Genomic DNA, 14048 nt, shown 5'->3' with positions numbered 1-14048 from the left:
AGTAGCATTTCTAGAGAAAAAAAGAAATAATGTTCATAAAATAATCTCTGAAATCTAATTGTCAGTGTCAGTTATAAAAAAAATGTCCCCATTACTGCCCAAAACCAGAATGGGGAAGAGGCTCTTAAGCAATTGAATTATATTGACACAAGAAGCCACTGAAAGCAGCAACTAATTAGCTTAGTGGTATTGCTGTAATGTATTACAGTGCTCTCCCATAATTTAGACAGCTTTGTGTCTTTAAAAGATACTTGGACATTTGCTATTTTGTTTCTTGTAGATTTGAAGTCAATGGGATGACCACTGACTTACTGAAAACAGCATTTTGCCAATGCTGATGCTTTTGAAAATCTCATCTTTAAAGCACTGTGGAAGTAATTGGGTAAGCATGTTGGCATGGACTGGGGAAGGGAAACCAAATTGCTTTGGAGACCTAATGGGCTGTAATAGACTAGATTTAATTAGAATCTCTAAGGAATTGCTGACCAGAACAAAAGGGACCATTTGGCTTTTAAGAAAACAGGTATTTACAGAAGAATAAATGTAAAAAAACCCAAACCCGAAATGACATCTTTAACTTCAGCAGAGACCTCTGGGTACTTAAGAAACTCTGAACTTCTAAAAGAAAATGTTTGTTGCACAATGTCACCTTTTTGCCAATATCCAGTACAGAACAGGGATGAAACTTACGATTTATAAGACGTAAGGACACCGTCCTCTATATTTTCAGATAGTAAAGCTGTTATGATCAGCAACTGCAACACCATAATGCCTGGAAATATGGTCAGAATGCATAATTTTGCTTTGCAGTTGGAATTGTAGCATCCTTGAAAGATTTCATAAAGTCTGGATATTCATTTTTGTTGGGAGAAGCTGAGGGTCTTCTGGTAGTGCAATGTTTTCTATGGTTTGGACCAAAGCAAAATGAGACCTCAAAAAATCACATTACCTTCATTTTGTAACCAGAATTATAGCATTTGAATATTTTTTTAATTGGTTTCTTCATTTGTCTGGATAGTTTTGTGCAATGATTAAAGACAATAAATGTTTTCTTTAAGCTGTTCTGATTTTCTCTAAAATCATTGTCAACTTGAGCACAAGATAGTATACAAAATCCAAACTTTCTTTCTGAAAATGTTATGCCATGACATTTACCAAATCAAGCACTTCCAGTTCTCATCAGCCCTAGAATAAAATATTCTAGGGTTAGGGCAAAATGCATCTGTCCTATTATGGATATGCCATTTTCTGTAAAATTGTTTTTCAACCAGTACTTGGAATATTGCTAACCTATCAGCCTTTGGCTTGAAAATAAAAACACCTCTGTTTTACTGTTTTACCTTTCCTAATTTATACCATACAAATATAGTTTCTTTTGTTGAAAAATAGTCCTATTTAACTAAATTAGCAAATAACCAGAGCAACAAGAAACACATTAACTCTTTTCCCCCTGGACTTCTCATTGCCCTTCCAGCCACTCAGCCTTACTTGTTCTTGGCAATTCTGTGATTGCCAAGCTTTAAGTCAAAGATATGCAATGTGTAGCCCCTTCCATCTCATGTCTTGCTCCAGCATGCCCTCAGTTTGCATTTCTTCTTTCCATTTACTGAGAATATATTACACTTTACATTTTTGGAGGTGAAATAAAGGAAATGAAGATTCCATAAGAAGCTAGTGTTATAGCTCCCTACAATAGCTAGCTGTTCTTTATTGCTTGTTCATTTCTTTATTTCTCCACTGTGGTTTATTTTATTTCCCATTGTAAATAAATGACCAGCTGAATGAAAGTAAGTGTTAAAATAGCAGTGGGGAGAGAGAGCCCAAAGAACATGGAGTCAACCCTACTGGAATATGAGACATAATCTTTAACTTTTTGTATTTTGTTAGGTTAGAAGGCAAGAAAGGGAGTGCATTAATTCTTTCTCAGGCTTTCCATTGTAATGCAACAACAAACAACATCTTTGATTTTTTTTGTACTTTCAGTGTGGCTATTTCCAGTAGAAATATTTTTAAATGGGATCAAAAAGCCTGACTGTCATAAGCTACCCGTACTGAACAGTCCTAACACAGTCCATCACTGTGCATGTCTGTCACTTATTCAGCAGTGACACAGATGAATTATTCTAGTCTGGGTGTGGAATTCTGTTTGAGAAGGATCAAAGTGGGATTTTGATGCACAGAATGGCCTTACAGACTCCTGCTCTGGTCACTTTTGGAAAGCTGTAATAATATACTGTTTCTCCTGAATGAAATGCTTTCACATTGTCTGTGCCAGAGCACTTCTGATAAAAGCTCATATTCTTCCTGCACAGTTTAAGTTGTTTACTGGTTATTCTCACCTAAAAAATTCTGTAAATGTTTGTACAAAGCTGCGCTTACTATGTAGGTTAGATTTTTTTTCCAGTGCTTTAAGATGTCATATTACTCATGAACCTATGATGCCTAAGTGTTCTTTCTGCACACCACCTACATAACATATTTTAGTTACATCATATACATTCCCTCTTTTGTTCATATTTTGACTATTTCTTCATTTAGTTATTCTGGAAATAGTTGTGTTACTGGCATATTACTGACACCACCAAAAGGCAGAATTCAATTTGTTTGTCTCATGTTTTGAAATGCAGCAAGCTCACTAATTATCCTTTTCTTCCATCTGTAAATGCAGTCAGTCTCATTGAAGTGCTCTATATGTTCTCACCTACTTTGCAGCAAGACTGAATAAAAGCAAACTCAAAGGAAAATGCTACTTCTTAAAGTTATGTTCAAGTTTATTTGCTGGAACCTTGCAGAAAATAGTTAAAAGCTTTTCAGTGTAAATGTTTAAGCTACAAACTGAGTCAGATCCTTTTCTTTTTGTTGTTTGGTCTCTTTTCTGTAATTCATTTTAAATGGTTAGTGGTTTGCAGTGGTTGAGACCACTATTTGGGGTGATGGTAGTAAATCATATTATGTCATCATTCTAACAAAACATTTAATATCCCTCATTGATCATCTTCCACCTTTGAACTATTTCATTACTGCATTTTTCATTCATTGTATGAGGTTTTTCCCACAAGATAAAGGACAATACTTGGTCATTTCTCCCATGGGCGAGAGAGGAGGCCGTATTTTAATCTCTCATTCTAATGTGAAATGTGTAATGTAACTAGTGGAATCAATAAAAATATTCAATATGTGAATCAAAAATCAAGTTGTTGCAGATAAGAGAACAAATCCCCAAAAGCTGCATACTCATAGCACCAATGGTATTTATTGAGGTAATACATTGCAAAATGAATTCTATTGAAAGCAAGGCATTTAAAATGGAGTTACATATTGATCCAAAAAGAATGAATCTTGTTCTAAATGGTTCTGCCTTTCATTTTTAATTTCTTGCTCCATATTCCCTAATGTGTCAAAGAGACAAGCCCAGCAGTGTTATTCTCCGCCCAACCTGTTGACGTTTACCCTTTAAATTTATGACAATGGCTAAAAATTTTATAGGATTGCAGCCTAACATCTTCTATATCTATCATTCTATAATCCCACTGAATAGACCTGCAAGGCTACAGAAAGAGCAAAGTTCCATTCCAGAAAATGTTTCTAGAAGCTCTAAGAACAGAGCTTTTCCGGCTTGAATTTTTAGCCAGAATTTGAGGATAGAAAGAACAGTCAGGTGATCTAGCTTGAGCTCTATCAAGAGCATTATATTTCACCCAAGAGTGAAGCTGCAGTACCATCTACTTTTGATAGACTACAAAATCCTTTTTGGATGTGACTTCGGTGATATTTTATCTCTCTACATTTATGATAGATTAGAAATCTAAAGTACAGTGACAGACCTACCTCCTCTGACAACTCCAAAACCAGTGATTCTGATGCATCTCACAGAAGAGCTTCTGATGCATCTCACATAACACTTTGAAAAGAACTTGGATGTCTGCAGGAAGTCTGTATAATTGGCAGCTCCATCATAGCATAGAGATGGTAATGGAGAACAGGTGAGCTTAATGAATGAATCCCCAGCTGCACAACAAAGTAGAAACAAAAGCAAACTCCCTGCCCACCTAACCCAGGTAAATTCCTTTTCTGGATCACAATCTGCATCTTCATCTGAGCATTTGACCCAGCTGATATTAAATATTATGTTATCTTCTACTGTGCAGCTCTTCAAAGTACAGTAGTCCATGACTACTTGCCTTGAAGTCAGCAGAATGAAACAAAGTAGAAAATATTTACCTAGCTGTATATTCTCAGGAAAAAATGCATCTTCCCACATGGAAGTATCTATCTGCAGCCCTGAAAAAAGTACCGTGGAAGAGGTATGAGCTCGCTAAGGGAATGCAGTTCCTTCCAGGTGCTATAAAAGAACACAAATGTGTGGGACCCACCCCACAGACTCTATGGTTAGAAGGAGCAGGTTTGTCTTATAGCTTGAAACATCACAGGACTTCTCCCAGATTTGACTGAAGAATATCTTTAAATGAATTATTCTTGCTTTAGTACTTCAGACTGTGGTCTCACTGTCTGTCCTAACAAATTATTCTGTGCTTGCCTGAGAGAGGTGCCTCAAAACTAAGAAATATCAATGTTACAGGTTTTCTTTTTAAATTTTGACTTCCAGTCACAGAAGCTGCTAAGGCCTAGTCAGTGATTCTAGAAGTTCTACATCTACCAATTTTCAATTATCTTCCTCATATACAGCCACAAACCTTGTCAAATACACCTTGTTTGGTAAACTAAATCACTCACCATACTTCCTGTGTCACATGGGGGCTGCTTTACACCTTCTGTCACTTTTTGAAGCTGTATTTCCATATTGTCCCTGAAGTATGACAACCCAGCTCATGGTCCTGTTATAGTTTTGGTCTTACTAAAACCACATGTATAGACTGTATATACTTCAGGACCTTTTGGTAGAATCAGCTGGCTTTAGCACCCTTGTGTACAATAATTGTTCTAATTTCCTCTTTAGTCCCTTGCAACTTCCAATAAGTCAGTATATACAATTTTTGTATGCTGTGTTTGCCCTTCTAGAAGTGCCTACCTGTCTCCACTTATTATGAACCAAGCTGACCAGCTTAGGCTTGATCCCTGACTTCTGGATGACTTGGGTTTGATCAAATGACTTCTTTCCTTCTCAGTTCTACTTCATCTTCCCCCTTTACATAAATGAAAAAGTATCATTAGCCTTTCTTGCCATAGAAATATACAAAGTGATTATGTTGAGGTGTCTAAGCTCTTCTATGAATTCGTGCTTTCCAAGAAAGACTCATCCTCTTGCTCTAACCCATGTTCTTGGTTTTCCAGGACATTATCTTCCAGGTTGCTGGATTAAAATGCCACTAAAATGTCTGGATTTAACTTTTGACTCTGACCATTTGAAAAATAAGAATACTATTTCTAGTTACCAGCCCACCAGCTCCTGGGTTTGTCTGGAAATGTACCAGAAACTATTTCATGTTTATTGAAGAGATCACAAATAGACATTCTGAGCACCCTTGGGTTAAGGCCTGTTTCCTGGGCACAATGTTTGTACTATGGTTTACAATAGCCAAGGATCTCCATGGCTGACCTGTTCCTGCTTTTATCAAGGAAGCCAGGATAACTGGAATCCCTGGCAATTCTGAACAGTAAGCATGGCAGGGTCACTTCAAAGTTGTGGCCTTTAGATGCCTACACTGCACAGCTTATTAGGAAGGTGACAGGAACATGGACACAGTGCTGCAAACCTCTTTCTTTTGTTTACTTGAAAAAAAGTAATTCTCAAAACATTCAGATTTTCTCACTTCCAAGCAGTAACATCCCATGCCTTAACATTTCTACGGAGCTCCATTGATGGTAGCTTCATTAGAACTTGCCTCAAATAAAACCAGATCACTGCACTGAGACATAAAATTAGCCTAGACAGAGACCTAGAGACCTGCTCTTGCTGTCACATGGTCTATGTAAATCATTATCTCTCCTTGAAATTTTACCTCTTTAGCCTTTGCAATGTAGAGAACAGTTTTGCACTGGCAGAAAGCTGACCTGCATGCTTGTATAGGTATTTTCCAGCTTGTATCTACCAGTCTGTTGCTGTCTTTGCAGTTGCTTGTGGGTAGCTGTAAGATGTTTAACATTTATGATTCATCTTTAGCTTTTCTTAATACCAAGTTGCCAACAATCTGCATTTCAGTGAATAATATACTTGATTCAGTTTTACTCAGTCACTGTGATGTAAGTGCCTGATAAAATACCATCTCTCCTTGCTAGTGTTTGACAATTCAGTTTTACTAGGGTTCACCCCACAAGAAGAAAGTAATTCAAAGAATGAATTTCTGAGTGCAGAGAGATCTCCTAGAGGGGAAACCACTTGTCTGGCAGTGACAAAACTACCCATTATCTACACCACAGATTCACTAGAGGAAGAAAAAGAATATTCACATCTTAAATTGCACTGTCATCTATGTTACATAGTGTAATGGTTGTTTTGAAGAATTACTTCTGCCACTGGCCTATCACTACAGCAATATATTCCAAGTATGAAGGAGTGTTGAAAGTTTGAAAGAAGTTCAGTTTCCAAATGGGAAAGTGTGAAATTCAGAGCAGGACATTTCAACCCTTTTTAGATTTAACTGGCTCCCTAAAAGATTGCCAATGAAGATTCAGACCCCTTTACAAATTTCTCAGATTTTTGTAGCTGTAAGTAGATAGCAAACTGATTTTCCTTGTTGTCTTTCATGGATCTTTCAGAGTTGGTCTAGAGTTGGCCTGGTTGGTCAGACCACATTTCAAAAGATCCTGGTGTAGAGCGGATCAGCCTGTCATCTGTAATGGGAACCTGTGGATCTTACATACCACAATACACACACTTAGAGCAGTGAAACAAATTTCCTAAAAAGGCAAGTTCTTGGCAACCAGATAGTAGGAAAGGCTAATGATGAATCATAAATATTAAGCAGATCTTACATCTATTTAGTACAGAGACACTAACTAGGCTCTCAGAGCAGCGTAGTCACATTCAAACAGTACTCTGCCAAATTTAATTAGCCTAGGCATTTTTCTGCACAGCTAATTAGCCTGACTGAAGCACCATGGTTACACTTTTTGTTTGAAGCCAATGATACCTCCATATTGTATGGATCTGTCATCTCTTACTCAGGACTTTACCTTTTCAACAAGTAATGACCCAAATATATCCCTACTTTCCATTCATGATCGTTCTACTCAGGGCATCTGCCCCTCTCATACTATACAGAATGAATGAAGTATGTTATTGTGCTAAAGCCACACATCTGAATACTAAAATAAGATTATTTTTTCAACATTTACCATGTATATGCACACTTGTAGGCCAAGTTTCCTCCTAAGTCTTAATATTGGGAGGCTGTCCTGAAACAAGGATAACCATCTGCCTCTTTAACTAACTGAATAAATCTGTATTTATTTTAAAATACATTGTAGCTCTAGATGTTCATTTTCTCTATAGATATCTAATTCTTTTGTGAACTCAATCTTTTGCATACAATGATTTGAAGTGGTCATGAGTCCTGTGAGTTAAAGATATCTATTGTGAAAGCCATTTTATTTGTGCATATTGAATAACCTTTCACTTTTATGCCTGATTCATGCATTATAAGAAAGGTTAAGTGGAATCTCATTTGCCTGTTTTCCCCTGCTCTTCTTGTAGAGATACATTTAGCCCTCTAGTATTTCTATCCCTTGTGATTTTAAAATTATATTTGTGATATTTCCTTCCTTATTTTTAACTTTCATGGGTTATAGGATCATGTGAAAAACTTCAGGTTTGTACATTCTGGTTGTGGAAAAAACTTTGTAAATGGGGCTTAGGTATACTCTAAATAAAACCAATGCCTCTCTCTCCTGTAATCACCTTAGTAAATTTTATGGTTTTTAATTCAGGCTTACAGCATTACTTCCTGGGAATGGAGGGAGAATGGTGCCTCTGTCTATACTAAACAAACCTGATCTCTTCCTGCCTCTGGTATGAAGGAATTTCTTTGTGTTTCTCCCTTCTTTGTTATCCCTCTCTGAACACATTCAGTTTCTGCTATAACCACTGCTTAGCCAATGTTCTGAGAAAAAGGCTAATGTGAAGATAGCATTGCATTGTCAATTTATCTTTGGGTTGTATCATTGTATAATATATATATATCATCAGTGTCTTTCCATCACTTTATATTTCACTGAGATACTGCATGAAGGTTTTACGAAAATGCATATAGCCTCTATTATAACAAGGAACAGAAAGTGTTTGATGTATTCCACCATGGAAGAGAATTAATGAACAGGGTCAGAGACTTTCAGAGACTAGTAAATGCATGACCCTGTTGGAAGGAACTGTTTGTGCCAACCGTGTTCCCTCATCTAATCAGTGACAAATCTTGGCATGTCAGTGAAATGGGACAAAAAGAGAGAGAAGGATAGACAAAGCAGCACACCCTAAATGAATCCTTGGACCAAATCCTGTATAATGCAACAGGTATCTCTGAGTATGAAATGTGATGGTCAGGTATTTCTGTGGTACACAGATGAAGTACCTCAGGACCTTAAGTTTTCCTGGACATTCTTCCAAAGTAAGGGGAAACTAAGGATACCTTTAACTTAGAATGTGTAAAATGAGTGAAGTACTAGTTCTTTAGGAGAGCTGTTCCATCTTCCAATTGCTTTATGCATGCTCTCACAGAGCAGCCTCAGTGTATGTCCTGCCCCTCAGTTGAAGCATGGGGGAATGCTTCACGTTTAGGTCTGGCTACCTTCATAGAAGCTTTGCAAGTGAGTTTCTTCTGCAGTGATTAGAGGAGATGCACTGCTATGAAGTGGAATTTTAGAAAAATAATTTGCTTGTGAAATCACATAGATTATTCTATAGGAAAATATATTAGACATATGCTAATGAACTTCTGAAAAACATCCAGTTCAACAGTTTCCAAATGTGACTTAGTCATAGTTTAGGTGGATAGGAGCTTGCTATAAATAGTTTTTTAAAAAATGGATAATACTCCATAAAAATACCAAAAATCTTTCCTTATTCCTTCCCCCCCTCCCCCACCCCCCAATCTCTTACCAGCCAACTCACTCTATGGCTTCATGGATAGATTCACAACCAATGACACTTGTAAGTTAGAGCCACCCCATGCTTGTGGCCATTAAATCCAGGATTATTTTCCAATTCTTTAGTACAGAGTTTGCATCTACACACAAAAATTATTGCCTAATTTTTTCTGAAGCTGCCAATTTTTAAATTGTTTCCATGAGGCATCATTATTTTCCAAGTTTCTCTGCACCGTGCTGCAATATATGCAACACCTTGCATATATTAGTTAAGATCTTAGCCAGAAAACTACCAGATAGCCAAATAATATGGCCTAACATTCAAGGTCAGGTTGGATGGGGCTCTGAGCAACCTGATCTAGTTAAAGCTGTCCCTGCTCACTGCAGGGGGGTTGGGCTAGATGACATCTAAAGGTCCCTTCCAACCCAAAGCATTCTATGATTCTGTGATTCACTCTATGATTCTAAACCTGCATTTTACAGTATTTGAAGTTTAAAATTAGTCATCAATATTACCAGGGAGTCACAGAGTTAATAACTGTTGATTGGCCAGAGGAAAGAAAGGAAAAGGTACTAGGAAATCTTGTGAAGCTAATTTGGACCTGCTTTGCCAAGACTGGTTATGCAACAAGTGTGCTGTTAGACGTAATCATACATTTTGGAAGGTGGCATTTTGCATAATAGTGGGATGATGCAAGTCTAGCTAGTTGAGGCTTATGGAAGGTTATCACTGTGGATTGTTATGTGATCTTTGCTTAATCTCCTTTTTTAATTGATTAAGGATCCCCTGACTTTAACAAAAATAACTCACAGCTGCCAGGTCATGAATTTACACTTTTCTGAGCTAGGGTCTAAAAGCACAGAAAAGCACCAAATTAGAAGAAACAGTTGGCTACATGAGGATACTAAGCTATCACACCTTTTGCCTTTCTTTATATTCCTCAGCCATTTTCCACAGCTGATTCACTGTATAGCTCCTTAAAAACTATGAGCTTAGTGTTAACTTCTGTAGTAAATCAAAAGAGACCCTGCAAGACTAGAAAACAACAATAGACTAAATTCTCAAAGCAAACTGTGATTAGGAACATGATCTTAGGTCCTTATTCAAAATCTGTGGAAATCCCTGGGAAAACTCATTCAGTTGCAGTGAGTTTTGGATCAAAACTTTAAATAACATTGTAGGACCATAAGTCAGAGATTCTCTGATAGTGCTGGAGCACGGGTACCTCTGAAGTTTTCTCCCAGACACTGAGGATGTTAATTTTCTTGTAGGCATAGAAAATCTTTTTTTCTCCTTGACTGCTCTCATTTTCAAATAAAACAACTGAATCAATAGAAATATTGGCTGCTTTCAGGATTAGTTTTCATGATGAGCTTTGAACAGAAACAATGAGTGCATGAGCATAAAGGAGCTTGTTCAAAAGATATTTGAAAGTCTGCCAAACAGCTCTTTCTACAGCTGTATTGCCCATTTGAGACAGGTTGAGCTCAGGTTGTGGAACTCTCTGCAGACCCTACTCAAGCCTGATAGGGACTTGCAAGGCACTATTTGTTCTGAACTGATGTTTAACATTGAATACTGATTTGAAACATGGCAAGAACAATAGAAAACAAAACCTAAAGGCATCTTTTTTACAGTTGACTTTTCTCTCATCTCACAGCTGTGATCTCCTCACCAAACAGTAGATATACTGTATTTGTCTGGCATTTTCAACCAGAGAAATGGGAGAAATGGAACTGTATTGTGCTTTAAGAAAAAACCCATGGCTGGAACCTGTTTCATACTCCCTTATTTCAGATATCTACAATGTAGATTAAATCTTAGCTAAGTTATTCACCCTCAATTCTTTTTATAGTCAAGAGAGAGAAATGACCTCTTCTAGGATTCATCTGACCTCATTAGGAGCATAAGAATCACACCTGTCAGCACCCATTTTTCTTAATTGACAGTAAGAAAATGTACATCACCAGCTCTGCTTTAGATGCCCATACTGAAGAGATTGAAGTTGGGTGAGATGACTCACTGTGTGTGAGTTGTTGTCAACAGAGCAATTTACTCATAACATAAATGAAAAATGGGCTGTCTGACTTCTAAAAACCCGTAAATAAGCCAAATTCCCTGAACTGAAGCTTGTTTGTTCAATGTGTATCACCTACCCACAAAGCAAGCAAAGCTCTTCTAAGTAATAGAAGTACTTACCTACCACTACCACACACAGTATAGCTGCATATAGTCATGACCTTTCAGCTCCTCCCAGTTGCCCTTATATACTCTTATTTCTTTCCAGTTACATTCAAAATGAAGTAATTTGTCTGGGGATGTGAAGAAGATGCAACCGAAGCAAACTGTACCAGGCCAAAACCCGCCTATCCAGTTTCCTTCTCTGTTTTAATGCTTGAGTAACCAGAAGAAATTTAGGTACTGGTTTAGGTGCTGACACAACATTGTTCTTTGTAGGAGAAGGTGTCTTCCTGATCCAGGGAAAGGCAAATTGCTTGCCGAAAGGATAATCCAACCCACCCCACTTCTGTGTTACAAAATCTTCACATACTATGAGGGAAAGAAGGGAAAGTGTTTTCAAAACAGGTGGAAGCTTCAGGCCTACATGGGGCTATGCAAATGTGGTCTTAACAGCTCCAGAAGACAGGGTTAATTAAAAAGTTTATCATTTCTCTGTATCTAAATAATCTTCCTGCAAACCCTTTCTTGGCAAAGTCTAATACCCACTGAGGGAAGGCAACAGTTCTGAGCTTCTATTTCCTTAGTTTCCCAGTCTGCAGTGATCAACATGCCCATTAATAACTTAATTATTACTTGTTTATTTGTGATAAGTTCACTGCTGAAAGGAAATCCCACACAAGCTGTGACTGAAATAGATGACAATTAACATAAACCAAAAAAAAAAACCTGTAGAAAAGTTGAACAATTAATCAGCACCAGGCTTTATAGTACCATGCATACACTAATGCATTGCTTTCAGCAACACAACAGCTGTTCTTTTATGCATTTGTAACTTCCTCAAGTAATTCTTTATTCATGATAAATTATAGCACATTTGGCCTGCCTGCATAACAGCATGAATAACTGCAGCTATCCAGAGTTATATCAGATCTTGCAAATGCTTTCTGGGAAAGTGACCTCTAGGCATGCCTGCATAAACGAGTGGCCATATATTCCAGTAAACAGTGTGATGGGACCAGTGCTCAGGACACCCAATGATTCTAGTAACAGCTGGATTGCATTAAGCCTCTATGGCTTAATTCTTTTTATTATTACTAAATAAGTGATAGAAGAGTGAGAAATTAGTACTTCTGGCATTAGTAGGGCCCATAGAAAAACTCTTTGACACTGCTTATAGTGCTTCCTTTCCTATTATTGATAAAACAGTTAAGAATTACTTACTATCCGGTTTCAGCACCCTTTTTTTATATCTGAGTTTTCAAGCATTGTCCAGAGAGGTCCTGTACATTCTCCTTTTCAGTGTTTTCAGGTCTCCTGCCTGACAAATGGTTCCAGGCTTCACCATGAACTACACATTTTATGGGAATCATGACGCAGATAGCTCCCTTGATCTACAGCAGTGAAACTCCATCATACGCTCTGTTGTGCTGACCTTAAAAAGGATCTTTAAACCTAAAAAGGGTCATACATGTATGAAAATAGTCATCACTGATATTAACCGAAATTGGGAACAGTCAGAATTTTAAGTCTTAACTTACCCATTACCTGAGGTGTTCAGTGTGAAAAACATACCTTAAAAGGTACAGCTAAGTCATTAATTGCATTTCAAGGAAGTGTATTAACCAAAATTAGAAACTATTTGGACTGTAAGGAAGCAAAGAAGTAGAGATCAGCAACCATGAAGAAAGCTTGAAGGTGGCTGAATAATCCAAAACAAGAAAGGAGGGAGGATGAGGACAACAGTGCTGAAACAGAGGTGAAAAAGAGAATGTGGTTGGGAGAAGAAAGGACAGTAGGAAAACTAGAGAAAGATAAAAAGAATACTGCTGAAAAATAAGGACAGCATCAGCTCATAGCATAGTATTCCTTCTGCTGTATAATTTTGTTCTTATTACCTTTTGATGTAGTGTTCTGAATACAACATAACCTCCAACATTTTACAACTTGATTAATACCTTCAAGACTATGGTGTTTTTGAGAATGCAAAGTGGATATCGTTCTCCTCCTTCTTTTGTTTTATTAAGTGAAGGTAAAAGTTTATGCATGTTCCAAAAATGACCAGATAAGTCAATGGAACAAAAACCCATCAATGACAATCTATTGCAAAGACACCATCTCTTGAGGAATTCTCTTGGCTATGGACTGGTGGAAGCTAGACTATTCTAGGTATGTATCACTATGTATAAGAGTTTCGTTCAAGCAAACCTTCCTAGCTAGTGTCAAGACACAGGACCTTTGGGTTCTCTGATGTAAATAATTTTAATTGAATTGTCAATCTGTAGGCTGAGATCAAACAAAGCACCTGGGCATCAACTTAACTTCAGGCACAAAGATATCTTATTTATTTTACTGAGTCTGTTTAAATATTTGAACATGTTTAAGTTCATTCTTGTACTGGTACACTAAAGTGGCAGCTGTCACAACAAAGGCAGTCTCACATTTTAGAAAATTAATGCTTTTACCAAGTCATGATGTAGAGGGGGGGGCAAACATATAAGAAAAAAATGAAATCCATGGTACTAATTAATGAAATGGCATTTTGCATGCTTTATTTAACTAAAATAATTAATAGATAATATTTCTGTAATTATTTAACAGATTTCGGATTGCAGCTGGCGTCTTTTAAATATTACATAACTATTTATTTAGTGTAAAATATGGTAAATGATATAGCAAAATGTTTTAAAATCTAAGCCAATCTGCTTAATGTTTATATAATTATCTGTAAAATATCATGTGCTGTATGAATTTCAACATTTTCCCATAAGATATCAATCTGCTGATGGCATGTGACAAATTAACATACTGATGGCTTCTATAATTAGTG

The sequence above is a fragment of the Pelecanus crispus genome, chromosome 1 (genome assembly GCF_030463565.1).
Source record: "Pelecanus crispus isolate bPelCri1 chromosome 1, bPelCri1.pri, whole genome shotgun sequence".
Taxonomy (NCBI): Eukaryota; Metazoa; Chordata; class Aves; order Pelecaniformes; family Pelecanidae; genus Pelecanus; species Pelecanus crispus.
Note: the sequence above shows the minus strand (reverse complement) of the source record.